Source organism: Epargyreus clarus, unplaced genomic scaffold (genome assembly GCF_041222505.1).
Source record: "Epargyreus clarus isolate Ecla_fem2 unplaced genomic scaffold, WU_Ecla_fem_2.2 ptg000014l, whole genome shotgun sequence".
Taxonomy (NCBI): Eukaryota; Metazoa; Arthropoda; class Insecta; order Lepidoptera; family Hesperiidae; genus Epargyreus; species Epargyreus clarus.
Window position 1 is genome coordinate 11,600,408 of NW_027332222.1, and position 15,633 is coordinate 11,616,040.

The 15,633-nt window shown below is 35.4% G+C and overlaps 1 protein-coding gene across 5 annotated transcripts in view; it reads right to left on the minus strand.

Moving 5' to 3' along the window:
* The window catches only part of Cip4 (formin-binding protein 1-like Cip4), a 78,682-nt gene that overhangs the window by 37,046 nt on the left and 26,003 nt on the right, over positions 1–15,633 (minus strand). The window lies entirely within an intron of this gene.

The following is a 15,633-nucleotide window of genomic DNA, read 5'->3' on the forward strand; positions in this document are numbered from 1 at the left end:
GATCGCCGTAGGTAACTGATCATTAAAAGTGCGCTCGTGAGTAGCCACTGGTCACTATAGTACAGCACTTTTATTATCATATGTAAATAAAAGCTCATGTTGAATTTTCTTTGGCTGCAATCCTTTCCCCAATACGACACAGATAAGACAGCAATTAAGGGTTAATGGCTAGCTAACCAGTTGGTCAAATGGCTCATAAAGTCTCTAGCAGGGTTTAACTGCTATCCAATGATAGAAACCACTACCGACGTTATAAACGTCCTCATATTATAGCATTATTAAACTGCTAAGTCTATTTTCACGTTACTCAAAAAATATCTTTCAACAACAGCGCTGCCGGAACTGCGAACGATATGTTTAAACTGCGATATAAATAAACATATACCTACTTCTTACTAACAACCACTGAAGTGACTGATAGAGGAAAGTTGAATATTTTTTAAATCACATAAAGCTAATCTTTTGTTTTGTAGACATACGAATTTGTTTCATTTTAAGCGTTAGCATGCAAAACTTTTAAAAAACAATTGGAAACTTGGCAAAAGTATTCATTGGCAAAGGGAGAGTTGCCTAAAACGTTCTAAAAGGTGTATGGAGCCCAATCAATATGTACTTAGCCAGCCCGGTAAGCTTTTCTTATTCTGAAAGGATACTTGAGTCCAGCAGCTGGAGAATGATGAGCTAAAATTGATGCTGGAATCGGCAAAATAATTTTCTTTTGATATAATTTATACAGTAATCAAAAACACTGACTGCTTCTATGCGCATCTCTAAAGTTTAAACTCTTAACCGATTCCATGCGGATGGCACCACAGTTGTGCCATGAATTTCTTTTGTGTATGGCGGGTAAAAAAACGATAAGTTACAATTCATGGCGGATGGCACCTTAGAGGTGCCATCAAAGTCCCTGGCGTTGGGCACTACAGTGGTGCCACGAAATATTTGTTCGCCGCCAGGCGTTAAAGTTTGTCCAAAAGGCAGCCGCATTGAATCGGTTAAAGATGCCAAACATGGCTATATGTTACATCCACATTTCCATTTATCCTACATTATAATTCCACACAAGTTCACGAAAGTTGCACATATAAAGATCAATCTGTTAAACTGTGCCGCCGGCGCGTTCAGTTAGTTGTTAGTGTTGTTACGTAACAATGATCGATTCATTGCACAATTAGCGTTTCGGGCATTGATGTCCGACCTAGCTTCCACGATGGTTCAGTTGTGCAGTACAATACGTAACGGCATGTGTGTAATGCGATCATATCGGATAGCGTTATGAAAGTTATCGAGTAGCTAGATCGATCCTATCATCAGACTCGATCCGTGTGAATTACTAATTAGGGCGCCATATTCTATTTCGGTTTTAAAACATTTCTATCATAATTTAGTAATTATGTAAAATTGATTTTGTGTTATGTCACAATAATTTGATTGAAGATGAGATGAAGCTTTCGTGGTTCGACTCTGAAACACTATATACTTCTGCTTATAGCTGCTGATCTGACAGGGGGCAGTAAGGCTGACTTTCATGGAGCAACACAACTTTGTCCTCAACGGTAACAATGCTTCTGGCTATTTAGGATTAACTATAGATGTCTATGGGTAGTAGTGCCTAGTTATCATCAAGAGGACTACATGCTCGCTTAGGTACATCTTCAATTGAATAATCGTGTACTTTTCACTTCATCTCTAGTAATGAAAAACACATTCATCAAATAGTTGCCTATACATACTAAACAAGTTCTACCAACTAAAAACCCCGATCACACTGCAGATAAGATACTATGAGAGTTACATAAAAAATATATTAACTTCTCTTCGTTTTGTATACGTTTTGCATCACAAACAGGTTGTTATACTAAAATATATGCAAACAGTGTCCTTTCTACCGATCGTAGTATAGAATGCGTAACAGTGAAAGTGAACTCCGTTTGCGTAGTGTTACACGAATCCCATTTTGAATATTTTCTACATTATTTATTGATGTAGAAATGTATATGGAATATAAATTATTTTTAACATGTATGTTGTAACTTATAAGTATTTAAATATAATGTAATGGAATGTTATGCCTATTTACAGCATATCAAAAGCGTAAAACATATTTTTTTCTTTCCTATTTTTAATTTAATTTTGATTGAATTAGAAAGGTGACGAGGAGTCTTCAACTGTCCTACTGTTGGTTACGGGTCTCTTCTGAAAGCGAATTTAGGGCTTAGTCGTCCACACTGGCCAAGTATGGATTGGTAGACGTCGTAGACATTTAAGAACTTTTTTGAAGAACTTTCACACGTATAGATTTCCTTACGAATCACGGTGTTTACCATCAGCAATACAGCAGTTGATAATTAACTTTCTAATACGCATAACTTCGAAAAATCATAATTACGTGTCAGCGTCCCAAACATCAACAGAATCGAGCCATCAACAGAAGGTGCGTTAAATAAAATTTCACAACACTATGTTAAAATATAAGAAAACTAGCAAGAACATCTTCAATATAACTTCGCACACCGTATTACAGAGTCGTGGCTCGTAAAAGATCATCTAAGAGATTGCTATTCTGCAGACCGTAGTATAAACTAACAGTTCACTGGACTGAATGGAATTATGCCGTACATTGTACGCCGCACAATATATCAATATTGTTGTATTGTACCATTCATTCATAGATTCTGCGCGGAGCGTATTAAACTCAATAATGTAGAGATGAGATAGAGATCTATTTAGATTTAAACTCAACTACTTGAGACTAATCTGGATATAATACTGTCCACTATTTACCGTAAATGGTTTTAATATTCAATTTATGTTTATGATTAAAATAATATTAATTTTTAATGTATGTGTCATTTGAAAAATAAACCGCCATTTTGTAAAATAGATTTGATGTGAAACGGATTTATCAATACATAGTCTGTATCTCAGTTTGTTTATACAGATTACTTGAAAACAGTTAAAACCCATTTTAACGAGTTTTTCAAGGACCTTGGGAATAACATAGACTCCTCTTGTCCTCACGATTTTTATGGTACAAAAAATATACAAGCGGTGGATTAATGAGCGGTAACTCGTACCTATTTCAAACAAAAAAAAAAAACAAACCCAGCGTTATCATAACACAGTAATACAATTAAAGGTTATCGAGGAAAACTTATTTAATTAAATTATAGCTTATCGCGAATCAATAACAATATGTTTCGTAACCTACTTAATTAGTTAATTAATTTTAAAATAACAAAAAACTGTACAATAAGCTGAGCCAGACGTTTTAGTTATACGTGATACGTGAAAGTAGGCACACGTAATTTTAATGGAACTAAGGTTGTCAAATCTATTTGTAAAAATAGTATTTCTTACTAAAACAATGAAACTACAGTACATATATTTAAAGGTGTTTTTTTTTTTGCCGACTCGACAGAGTATAATACAGGTTAAGGTACCAATTTTATTAGACGCCCTTTTTTCTCCGCCGACCTATTTCCAAATTTTGAAAACCACTGCTTGTTAGGTGATTTCATGGAAGAATCCCACGATACTTTGGTTAACGATGGCAATATCGTACTTTTCGTACTTTATTACTTTTCCAAAATATTAACAAAAATTTACTAAAAAAATATTACATTATTTTATTTTCTATTCCGAGTGGCAACCCTAAACGCAACCGCCGTAGCAAAACTTATCGTAATACGAATCTAACTTGATTAAATCAAAATTACCCGGTATTTTATTTGGTTCACTATTCTTAACTTAAGAATACGTGCACACGTTAAATATATAATAAGACTAAAAATAGCTCGGCTACTTTTTAATATGATAATGAAGTACAGTTAAATCTTGTCAACCGAGTAAAACAATATGTTCTCTACTTTCATATTCCACGAATATTAAAACTCACGTAAAGAATAAGAACCTACTATTTTTCACAGAAGTAGCAGACGAAAATGCAGTCCACCTGTAAGTGCTGCTGCAAGAACTGCCGCCCATGGACATCTATAATCGACCCCTACTAAGATTAAATTTCTACCAAAGTTCGGCCTCAGATGTTTGGCTACCCCTGAGGATAAGCTGGAATGCCTATGAAAAGTAAGAAATGCGTCATACGACACAGAATTGTCAACTCACGTATAATCAGTCGTCTAGTTTTACAAACATATAAGTAGTCATAATATAAGAGTATTTTATTTAAGTTAATTTCTAAAGTGCCCATGCAATACCAGACATGATTTGAAAGCTCATTGAAGCCAGTACACGTCAGTAACGAGCCAGCCATTCCACGCATCCCGTCTGCGAATTAATATGAAAAGCAATATTTTTTTTAATACGACTTCAGTTACTTTAACTTAAATACGTTGTTTTTATAAGACTAAAGTGGAAAACAAGCTTGTCATCTGATGATACGTGGTCACTACCGAACGTGGACATCTGTGACCAACTCGATATATGTAGAACGAGGGACCTGAAGACGATCAGTATTGCCATTTCTGAGGACTAATATGGTCTTTTCATATTATATCAGCCGGCATCCATACCCTTTTGAATCGCAAGAACTGCTTCACGTTAGAAATTGGTGGTACCTCCTGGTTCGAACCAAAATCAATTCAACCCATAAGATATTCGACATTTCCATACACAAATTACAATATTCAGCTGATAGGATAGCTGATATTTTATTATTATAAAATAAGATCGAAACTAATTAAGTACATAAATAAAGTCGAAACATTCAAAATAATATGCAACACCGAAAACATTAATCATAAATGCATTTCCAGCTAAAAATGAGTACTGAAAGAGTCAAGGAGGTAGTAAATTTAAATGCTTGAGAGATTAACAAGAAAAACCTTTTGTAATTTATTCTCTTACAACCTGTTCCTGGGAGCCTGAGCCTGCTTTAAGTGCATAACAGGTTATTTTATTCTTATTCCCAGTTTTATGTAACATACAAATTCATACTGATGTACTGGAGGAATGCTATGAATAGTTTTATTTATAAATTTCAAGTAAAAAAGTAGCATGCCGTCCATCAGATGGCAAATAGTCACCGTCGCCTATGAAAATCAGTGAGCAACTCCATATAAAACAGGGGTTCTACCCGAAGCCGATCACAATTGTGTTGCCACTGAGAACTTACATGTTAACCTCATAGGAGGTTAACATGTAAGTCCTCATATGGACATAATATAATAATTATGATACTTATACGGATCTTAACGACAAGAAAAATATTAACAGTATTAAAGCCTCATTAACATTCGAAATAATATGATGAGAGCGATAAACCTGGATAATAAATACGTATGGACAGCAAGGAAATGTGACAATTTTTCAAAATTAAGACACAGAATTTGATCATTTACGAATAATGCATTTGTTTTGATTTTTTACTTTTAGTATTCCTCATAAATTACACCACTTTATAGTGTTTCCATAGCTGGTACAATTTCAACCTGTCATTTTAAAAAAGGTCCTCACCAGAAAATCCTTACCCAAACGCTATTTTCCCACGCATAACATCATATAACTATATCTACCTGTATTTTTTTTTCAAGAACCATACAATAGTATTAATAATAATAATAATAATAATAATAATAAACGTTTATTGCCATAATACAGAAAGAATAAATGTACATTTTACAGTAATATTAATATGACAAAAGGAATTCGGCTCAGCATTGCTGTCTCAGAATCTGGGATTCGAGTAGCGCTGTTTTTCAGCCGCTCCTATAATCCCTGTGGTGTTAGGTGGGATAAGAAGATAGTCAGCCGTCAGTGGGGCATCTCCTGGGTTTTAAAATCCAAGCGTGTATGTGTGTGTGTGTGTGTGTGTGTGTGTGTGTGTATTACAAGTATAGCCAGAGTCTTGCAGTCAATAGAATCGAGATAGTACGTGGGAAGGCAGAAAGCAGGCGCGGGCGCATTGTGTTGATTCTGGATGCTAAATAAAAAAAAACCTTTTTGTCATTCTATTACCCATTGTTCATGCAAAGGGCTTGTATCTGTATCCTGTCATCGGCACAGTTCGTGTTATTCACCATACGGCGCGACAGCTTAGGATGCGACGATGTATCGACGCTTTGATAATATCAATACTAAACTATCGATATTTTAAACGATATTGAACTACGTCGATTATGAAATGATATGAAAAAATACTAAATTGACGACATTCAAACATTTATTTTATTTACCTAGGTAGGCAAAATAAAAACAGTCACAGTCAAAAAATATCGTAATTATCTTCGCTATTACCCGGTGAAAAAGATGATCCTCCCAGTTAAATTTTATGAGTGATAAATTATCGACAACATCGCGGCGAAAAAGTCAAAATTTTCTGATATGGAAAATTTACACCATCGGTATAAAAGTATATAAATATCGATAATTTCACCAACTTACATCCCTAGCGACAACCGCTGTGTGCTTTATTGATTTTAATTTTCTAACCTACGTTTATTGAAACGTGCCTAACGACCAAACAGTCGACACTCGCAGCGGTTCACACTACAATACGCGTTCATAATAACACAAACACCTTTGTTCTAACGATTCTAACGGGCACTTGTTGGAATGGCAGTCGATACCTCACCCTCACAAGGGGCGCCAGTGATTAGATTACTATCCCCAGCGAATCAGTTCGAACTCGATCGGAGGGGAATACGATAGGTGATTTGAAGGTGACTTTTTTCGAAAACCAGCATGTATTCATAAATGTTACTTAAGATGGGAATGGAACTAACTGAGTAGGTATCAAAGTTGGGGTAGCTTACGGCTAGTGATATGAATTTGGGCTTCTTGTTCCAAAAGTTTGAAGTCGGAGTGCCACGTATGAACAAATGCCCATAATATGCTCAAATATGTACTAAATTTCATAGTCAAGATTTTGCTTTATCGATGACGGAAAAGATTATGTTTTCAACGTTTTACGTGTAAAATATGTAAAATTTATTTAGTTAGGTAGCTAGTATGGTGGACTAAAGTCTACACGTTCATAGGAGACCCGTATCGGACTGGACTGTGGTATTTTAATACATTTTAATGAAGTTGGGAATAATAGGGACCGACGAATCACACGGACGAACGAACGCATTCGTAGTTTCGTCGCAGTATTGGAGATTCTAAGAATAATATACAATAGCAGCGCAGAATGTGGCTCAGAGCTAGGGTTGCCACTTATTTTTAACGGAATTCGAAAAAGAGGAGTTTCTGCAAAAGTGCGACAAAAGCATTGAAAAAATGCAATATTTAAAAATATAACACATACATGCCTCTGCCGAGTTTGTTCTACTTCTTTCGCTAACTAGACTATGAAATAGATAAGGCGATATTTTTTCTGACTTCTTTTCAATGATCTATTTCTAAACATTTCGACACCACTATTCTTCAAGCGAGAAACGAGCAAAGCGAGATTTCGGGGTAGAGCCCTACCACATCTAAATGGCCGATTTTATTATTGTGTTTCTCATACATTATTATTTTTCCATACATTATAGTATGCGTGGCAACCCTACAGAACGCGAGCCTCAAGCCATTGTTGAGACACGCGCGTTTCCGCTTTCTCGTGGAAAAATGCAAGCGCAGTGTTGGAAAGTAAATGTGTGGAGCGATTTCAAGAATATATCAGACATCATAATTACCTACTTAGTTTATGTGAGTCAATGTAAACGGAAGTTCTAGAACGTTACACATATGCCTACACTTGTTATTGCACGACCATCATTTTTGTAATGAATCTACGATATATGTAAGTTGTTTTGTAAGTGTTTTAACATCATCGTCAACTTATTATTGTCCGAATATAATGACTGATCAACAGGTAGACTTCACACACTAGAATTCTTAGTTATGTAGGCCTCACCAAGATTTTTCTATAACGTGTGATAATTTCTAGTAGAAACATTATTTTGAATTATCTGGTACTTGCTAGTGATTTGAATTTTGAACCCAAGAGACCCAACCTGAAACTGGATTTTATACCACTAAAGATAATACCAATTTTCAATATTTATCAAAACTCGACAAATTTAAAATTCAAAAATATTATTTACGGAAAAGCAGTTTTACATTTGAATCTATACAAAATACAAGCCATAATCCTCAAAATTTAATCGTCGAGCGTAAACACAACACTATTACTACACAAGACTAGATGGAACCAATAAAAGAAACAGAAATAGGCACGAGTGGTGGACATTTGGCAGTGATGGTGCCGGCAGACGGGCGCCGCGCGGGACAAGAGCCCACTGTTCTGGCGTCTACATACTCTACATATGAGCATGAGTATGTTAATGTTGTGTCGACGTACCCTTTGACCGCGGTCGATCAACCACGACACTACCACTGTACGCGTTATAATCTACTCGCTGAACCCGGGCAAGCAAGTGGCTCAGTCTAATATTAATAATTAAAAATAAAATTATTCTACAGAACATACGATTAGATTCACCGCGAAAACATATTATTATTTAATTTAATATCCACTATTTTATCATTCGTTTCAATGGGAATGTAGAGGATAAAAGGTATATAAAAATGCTATTATATTCTTACTAAACTGTATAAGAGTTAAAAAAATTCAAGTTACTACATTTCGATTGTAGTGGACAAACAAACGAAAGATTTTTCATGCATAAGTTATACAAATAAGCTATACAAATCACACGTACTTCTGTCGCCTAGATTCGCCTATGTTAGGAAGTGCAACAAGTAACATTTATTAGATTTTGTTCATATGCACATAAATTGCACATCGCAAAAGTTCAAGTTTATATATGTCACGCTTTATATAGGTAGATAATTTATTGTATAATACTAACAAGGATTAATTAAATTCAATTAAATGTATTTATAGAAACACTATAACAAAGCACCAATACATTAAATAATTTCAAATAAAAATAACTTGTTGTCCAAATAAATAAATTACCTTCCGCCTGCTCCAATTCAGTTATAATTTGAAACAGATATAAACTACAATATACATAATTTAATTATAACTTATTTAGGAGACTCCCTAATTAAACCCATACGTAAACAGCGGAAACGTAGGAAAAAAATCCATATCCTCCAACCACTGATATACAGTTCAACAGTTGCTCCAACCCATATCGATTACGTTTCAAATTTCGGTTCATGGCGTTGACTCATACTGCAGCGACTTTGCTAAATTCCCTACGTGTATGGAAACTTTTCGCAAATATTGTGTCATCGTGAATCATAGAGCGTTTTAGGGTTATCATATTAACTGTATTTTCCAAGGATTTTAACGAAATTGAAGTAGCGAACGAAAATGCAGTTTACCTGGTAAGTTGTCAATATCACTTATTAATGATATTATAGTCAGCCTGTCAAATGTAACGCTTACAAATGTTTACATACAAAAATGCCTGTTAAATATAGCATTAAACCCTTTGTTGTGATCAGCCACAAAATCTCACCCTTTTCATTCTTCCAAACTACACCTTGCATTGCTGTTAAAAGGTACAAACAGGCGCTGTTGTGATGCCATCGGAGACAGAACTAAAAGTATTTTACCAATGTGGGCAATCATCATCATCGAGAATCTAAAGAATCAACGAAGTAATTCAGAATTTAGTCAGTATCTTTAGTTCGTTAAGTTCCCGACGAGCTTTTAAGCTTTGGTGATTGTGATTGGTATGTTATTAGTTCAGTACAATCTGGTATTTCGAATTTGGCTGGATTCACTGTTATCCCTATTGACAGATAGCTATAATAGTTGCATAGAATTGGTTACTTAGAATTTCAATTGGTGCTTCTGATTTTTCTCAGTTGACTCTTCAAGGGTACCGAGTATGGTTTACTGATATTGATTAAAATATGCTAATACTATAACTGCTATAAAAGTCAAGATAGTCTCATTAAAACAAAAATTAATTTGTTCATTCAGTATGTTCTTCTGAAGGTGGTAGAACCCTTTGTGGTTCGACTCCGGCGGCACCACCGCCACACCTATTTCTACCTAATAACAGCAGTGTTAGGCGCTGCTGTGTTCCGGTTTGAAGGGTGTGGTAAGGGAGACAGACTTTTCCGAGGCGTTCCAGCTTAGTCCTCAGGGGTAGCGGCGCATCAGTTGCCGACCTCAGATAGGAATATCTAATCCTATCTGGGGTTGATTACAGATGTCCATGGGCGGCAGTAGCCACTTACGATCGGGTGGACTGCATGCTCGTCTGCTACTCCTATATTATAAAAAAAAAAAAAAAGTTGCCAGTGTTCTCTGTGCCACGATCTCTGTCAATATATTAGGATTGAAGTTATGTTGCAAATTATATTGAAAATGCAGGCAAATATTATTTTTATACAGGTGATGGTAAAAAAATCTAAATGTCGCACAATAACCCCTAATGGTCGGGTGAAAATATTGATGTTTTCGAAAACTAAAAATATAACACGGCCACCTTCAAATGAGGGACCTGGCTAATTTCACAGTCCAGCGACGATGGTAGAGCGGGGTGGCGATGGGACCGATCCACACTGATAATACAAAAACATACAGAAACCGTACGTAAAGTAAATCTAAATAATTATTTTAAAAACAAAAAATAAACGATTGCTTTAATATATAGCCACCAATTAGGTAAATCCAGTAAAACCTCATAATATGTTAAAATGCGTTTAGGTCGAAGGGCGTGCCAAAAATGAGACATACATATTATATAAATACATGGATATGCTCGAAAAAATTCCTATATTTTGGAAGCTATATCAATATTTTAAGCATTATAATTTCTTATTAGTATCTTTTTTTAACGAACGATTCACCAAATATTTTACAGTTTAATAAGATACCACTTAAATCTTTAATTCAATACAATATGCATAACAGCCTATAGTTTCACAAAGAATCGTTTGTGGGCCATCTCATACATATTTTTATATTCTAAGGGTCGACCACAGCAGGTGCGCCGACGTCGCCACGGACTAGCGGATATGGGCACCGGTTATGACTTCTTACGTATATTTTTATACATATTTTCTCAACCGATAAAAACTAGTCACCGACAGGTTTCAATATGTATTAATGATGAAAAGTTAAGAACATACAGGTGTATTTTTTCCTATATTTGTTAATTGCATTCCTTATAATAATCAATTGGATTGATTGATTAAAGTGAGTCCAAGTAATTATTTTACTCATATTATTATTTTAAAACGACTCAGCAAAGTCTCGATCAGCCAGTTCCAATCTTCCCGAACCTTTTGAGTGCAATAACTAATTAATTTTCTCATACACTAATTAACGATTCCAAATCAATCAAATCATCCTTACAGTTAGTCATTCAAAATTAGCTTTAAACGTCATACCTTCAATATGAAACAGTTATTGCGACAACAGATGACTTATTAGCTAGATGCATTTTCTAGCGGAAGAAAATACGAAATAAACGAATGGAAACGGCTGACGTCAACCTCAGCTGGAAACAGCATCGCGTTATTTTGGTCTACGCCGCTAACTGCCCATATTATGATGACTGAACTGGCAAAAATGTTCGGCATTCATATCATTTAAAAATAGAATCATTCAAGAATGAAAGGTACCATACAAATACACTCTATATAAATTGAACTAACAAACAAGCATGCAGTCTTCCTATAGATTAGTAAAGATTACTCACTCCTAACAAGAAAATGTACCCAGTTCTGAGAATTGAAAAGTTGCGTAAAAAAGTTTTGCCACGTCTCCGTGCTAAAATGACCCTAAAATATATGAAATAATTATTTATTTATTATGTAAATTACGCAGTATTAGTTATTTATTCGTACATTTTCTATAAAAATGTTTTTTATTTGTCAAGAATTAAAAAAAAGAACTTACTAATAAGCCGTTTGTGGCTTCATTCAATTTCAAGGCGGCGAAGTATCTTTACTAATCTATGAGTCTTCCTATAAATGATTAGTGCTGTTTTTAATCAACCACAAATTTCATCAGAGTCACATCTGAAGCAGCTATACTTGAGAACTAAGTTTTAATGAATACAAGTATCTCGGCCAAGCAATAACTTCAGATTAGACCACAGTAGTCTTTTAGCATTACAGTTATAAGGAAAAAAATAGTTGTGGCAATAATAAGCCATAACCAAACCACGAAGTATTGCGCCTTTAAACCTAACTTTCTTTATGAAGAAACAGGTCAGCTATCGACTTGAACTTGGAACTCATGCGTTGCTCTACTGTTCACTGGACAATAATCTATTTTTCATTAAATAATATCTGGAGTACATTCCACCGCTCCATCATCGACGAGTTAAAGAAGTAATATTTTACTTTTAATAGACAAACTTATAATTATATAAATACATATCTGCCTAATAACTACAGCTTAACCGGTGCAATATTCAGGTTTAAAGGATGTGGTGAGGTATATAAAATCATACGAGGGGCTTCAGCTTAGTCCCCAGTAACGCATTTGTGCCTGAACTTACGTAGGACTCTAATCCTATCTGAGATTGATTATAGACGTACATGAACGACAGTTTCCACTTACCATCAGCTGCATTTTCTTTTGCTACTTCCACATTAATGTATGTTTAACCCATTTCAGTTTGTCTTTAGATGCACATGAACAAAACAGACAATAAGTTTGGGTGAACCTTGTTTAGTATAAATAAAAAGACTAACGGTGTCTGTGCTGAAGTGTTTGGGTTTTAAATGATTGACGACACACAACAAAGTGCCCGCGTGCATTCACCTAATGAGGGTCGATACCCTGTATTTATTGTATAAGTAATTTTTATGCCCTTTTTAATATTCATACGAGGATATAATGAAGGATCTAACAATCGATACTACATCATAAAAGTCATTTATACAAGTTTTTTTTGGAAGGGACGGGTTACAAGCTCTTACAGTACAGTTAAATGTATTAAATATAAAAAAAAAACACCGTACAAATACAGCTCGAAAAATATAAAAACTTTTAATGGAAGTTATCTTCGTCCTACTTTTTTTAAAGACTGAAGAATTTGTTTATTTCTAAAATCTGATTTACATATAATCACATCGGATTTTTTTAAACTACATATTTAACATATCAATCAAGTACTACATTCCCAAATAAAACACACATAAACAAATTGCATGCATGATTTCACATGCGTATACACTCGCACATTCGCTGAAATGACTAAAACAATGCACTGAGTTAATCAAACAAGACCACGGGGGCTTTCACGAAATAGCAAACACTTGACGTCAAATAGCTTCTCAGTAAAGTGTGTAACGCTGACGTGTTAGTTACATTTGATAATAAGAAGTACCGCATTACTAAGTGTTAATGTTTAGGAGAATTTTAAGAGAGCGAAATTCTCCCTTAAAGTGGACAAATATATAGACAAGACTATGGATTTCGATGTAACTACCATTTGTTATTTGTCACAGTTGTTTCATATTAAAAGCTGACCAAAACATTCAATGACAAATCACAACGAAGTTTTAATTTTGATAAACGCCACACGTATGCATGCAAAACCACAATTTAAACCTTTCAGTAGCAAATAAGAGTTATGTGACAGCAAATGCTATATACGCATGACACGTGTTTAAAGCACTATTCATCACCATTGCATTGAACATGTGCCAATCTCAAGACTTTACATGGCATAGGGAAAAATAAAATAATAAATGAATAGCTCCTGCATTAAATACAATATTGCGCCTTGTCACCAGAAGCCCGCATCGCTGCAACCAAATGCATCCCTACATTACGGCAGCTGATTCATAATACGAAGCACATGTCCCAATCTAACAGGTGACGCATTGTATCACTCCGGTTGAAAAAGAACGACTCCAAGGGCGCCAACAGTAAATAAAAAGTAACAAACAACTATTGCCTCATTTGAAAAGATTGTGTTAACGTTTCGCAAATTTTTATCCCATTCGAGCGTTTACGAGTAATATAAAGTGCGACATGTTAGGTATCAAGATTCCTTTCACAAAGGGACCTTGAAAAATAATTTCGATAAACAACCGCGCACGGTACACATAGTTATGTCAGTAAACTTCGTCGGACGGTTGTTTCTCACGCGAAAATGCGCAATCGCAACCTTACGATACGAGGAGTTCCCACAAGGGTGCGCTGCGGTTCATACGTGCATCGTACGAACGGTTCCGCGGTTCATGTGGACAGTCATGAGCCATTGTTTACAACAATTACGAGGCAAGATACGCGCAATTTAGTCGGAATTACCGCAGAAGGAGCTTCCTCTCTTCGCTGAGACACATTATTATCATGCGATTGTAATCAATTCGACTTGTTCACGTCGAGGACGCGCAGCGGAAATATTTTTGTATTGAAACTAAGTTATATCTAGATATTTTGTCGTAAGATAATTTTAAACCCCCTCGCGCAGATAAGAAAGACGCCAAGATCGTCGAAATCTGAATAAACATAGCGTTTTTGATAACGGAATGATAAGATGACGAAAGCGTTATCTGTATGAAGAACATTGTACACAAACCTACATGTTTATCACAGAATTCGCGAGATCCACAGCAAATTGTAACAAGTGTAACTGTTATCTCGATATCAAGTGCACATGAATTATACATAAAACGATTAGTACATTATAAGAAAGCGTCTTCGCCGTCTCGGAAGACGCGCGCCGAGTGGAGCGCGACACACCACCCAGTTGGGGGGTATCAGGCCGTAGAACACACTTTCGCTACTGAACGTGATAATATCATTACTATAATTTATGATATATCCAAACCAAATGCACTGTTATTACCCATGTCCGAAGAGTATTCGGAATGGATGGAATGGTCTACAAAATAACGGCTCTAAAGACAAAGAGACACATAGTTGCTTTTGTTATAATAGGATCACATAGTCGGCTCTTCGATGCAACCCACAAACTTCTTTCTGGGTTTAGTTGCAAAGAAAAATGCTGAAAAGTGAAATATACTCCAGACTATATTTCACAACGGAGTCGTCACATTAGTAGAATCCTACGTGACCCGTGGCATGCCATCACAATTGACGTATACCACAATGAACCATTTCAGTTTAGCTTATTGCTAAAACTAATAAGACGTTCTGTTCAGTAGCACCTCTCGAATAACTGCTTAAATATTTCAACATACAAACATGTATTACAGGGTTTCTGATTAACATTCTGCTAATTATGACCGCAGAGTCCTTGGGGGAAACTAGTAGTGAAGCGCGAAAGTGCATATTATATGAAGGTTTGCTAGTCAACTAGTAAGCTAAATGAGTTTGTGCGGCTTTTGGTACGAGTATATGTTTAATTATTAATTCCATCAGTGATCTCACGCAAATTACACAGAAAAACATTCTAAACGGCAACAATGAGCGACGTAAACAGAATGATGTATGAACACATACTTTTATGTTTACATTTCATGACAGAAAGTTTCATGGTTCCACTTCAAAAATTCCACCGAAACACCAAATTCTATTTAATAAGATATGATAAAAGAGGGAACACTTTTACGAGGTATACCAACTTATATCTTAACGGTTGCAACGGACACCTATATCGGATCTATAACAAATGTCCACGCACGATAATGACTCCATGCCATCAGGTGAAAAGCATCATGGTTGTTTGCTCCTTACTACAAAAATAAAAAAATAATATTGCAAAATGT